This window comes from Arachis hypogaea, chromosome 16 (genome assembly GCF_003086295.3).
Source record: "Arachis hypogaea cultivar Tifrunner chromosome 16, arahy.Tifrunner.gnm2.J5K5, whole genome shotgun sequence".
In the NCBI taxonomy this organism is placed as follows: domain Eukaryota; kingdom Viridiplantae; phylum Streptophyta; class Magnoliopsida; order Fabales; family Fabaceae; genus Arachis; species Arachis hypogaea.
Window position 1 is genome coordinate 90,151,360 of NC_092051.1, and position 1,812 is coordinate 90,153,171.

The window sequence follows — 1,812 nt, forward strand, 5'->3', positions numbered from 1 at the left end:
TTCAAAAGCCAACCATCCATGCCAACAATTTTGAAATGAAGCCACAGCTCATCACCCTGGTGCAGAACAACTGTTCGTTCGGAGGAAGTGTCCAAGAGGACCCAAATCAACATTTAACCACCTTCCTGAGAATATGTGACACAGTGAAGTCTAATGGTGTTCATCCTGACGCCTATAGACTGCTCTTATTTTCATTCTCACTCAGGGATAAGGTAGCCAAGTGGTTGGAATCTTTCCCAAGGGAAAGCTTGACAACTTGGGAAGACGTGGTGAACAAATTCTTAGCAAGATTTTACCCTCCTCAAAGAATCAATAGGCTGAGAGCTGAGGTCCAAACCTTCAGGCAACAAGATGGTGAGACTCTATATGAAGCATGGGAGAGGTTTAAAGACCTGACAAGGAGGTGTCCACCTGACATGTTCAACGAATGGGTGCAGCTGCACATTTTCTATGAAGGGCTCTCTTATGAGTCAAAGAAGGCCGTAGACCATTCATCCGGAGGATCTTTGAACAAGAAGAAAACCATTGAGGAGGCTATAGATGTCATTGAAACAGTAGCAGAGAACGACTACTTCTATGCTTCCGAAAGAGGGAACACAAGAGGAGTAATGGAGCTAAACAATGTAGATGCTCTGTTGGCCCAAAACAAGCTCATTACCCAACAGCTGGCTGACCTCACCAAGAAGATGGAGAGGAACCAAGTGGCAGCAATCTCCACTTCATCAACAACCCAAGAAGGAGTGAATGAAGAAGCAGAGGGTAGTCAGGAGCAAGCCAACTACATTGGGAATTCACCTAGGCAGAACCATGATCCTTACTCCAAGAATTACAACCCTGGATGGAGGAACCACCCAAACTTTGGGTGGGAAAATCAACAAGACCAAAGCCTTGATCAAAGGCGCCCAAATCCAAACAATGTAGCCCACCAACACTTCACCTCTAGACCATATCAACATCCCAATAACAACACCTCTCCACATTCATATCAAGGCTAGAACAATCCTCCTCAACCTGACCTATCATCATTTGATGAAAGAATCTCAAGGATTGAAAATCTACTTGAAGGCATATGCAAGGATATCCAAGACAACAAGGTGTTCAAGGAGGAAGTGCGAGCCAATTTCAAGAACCAGGGAGACACAATCAAGCGTTGGAATCTCAAGTAGGATATCTCTCTGAGCAGATTCCCAAATCCACAGATGGATTCCCAAGTGACACAGAAAAGAATCCGAGAGGTGAAACAAAGAAAGTCAGATGGGAAGATTGTAAAATGGTCACTATAAGTGACAAGGAGACTGAGGACAAGCCAAGCAAGCTGTCAGAACAACCTAAAGATACCTCAACAGAGAAGGAGGAAAAAGAATACCAAGAACCAGAAATATCAAAACAGGAGCTGCTGAGACTCTATGCACCTTTTCCCCAACTGCTCAATGGTGCTGTGGAGAAGAGAATATACTCAAGATTTCTTGACTTGTTCTCATCTTTGCATGTGAACAAACCATTCATCAAGACTATCCAACAAATACCTGCATATATCAAGTATATGAAGGAGCTGCTTCCTAGGAAAAGCTCACTCAAGGGAGGCCAGACTATAGTGATGAACAATGGGTGCAGTGCCCTCATTCAACCACAGTTGCCTATGAAAAGAAAAGATCCAGGGAGTTTTCATGTCCCCTGTGCCATAGGAGAAACAATGTTTGATAGAGCACTCTGTGATTTGGGAGCAAGCATCAACTTAATGCCCTTAGCCCTGGTGAAGAGACTGTAGATCAATGAGATATTGCCCACAGATGTGGTCATCAGGCTGGCTGA

At 44.2% G+C, this 1,812-nt stretch overlaps 1 non-coding gene across 1 annotated transcript; it reads right to left on the reverse strand.

The window, feature by feature from the left end:
* Window positions 1-314: 314 nt before the first annotated feature.
* On the reverse strand, window positions 315-418 carry LOC112761749 (small nucleolar RNA R71). Its single transcript, XR_003182128.1, has one exon. It is a non-coding gene; the product is annotated as a small nucleolar RNA R71 (small nucleolar RNA).
* Between the last annotated feature and the right edge of the window lie 1,394 nt (window positions 419-1,812).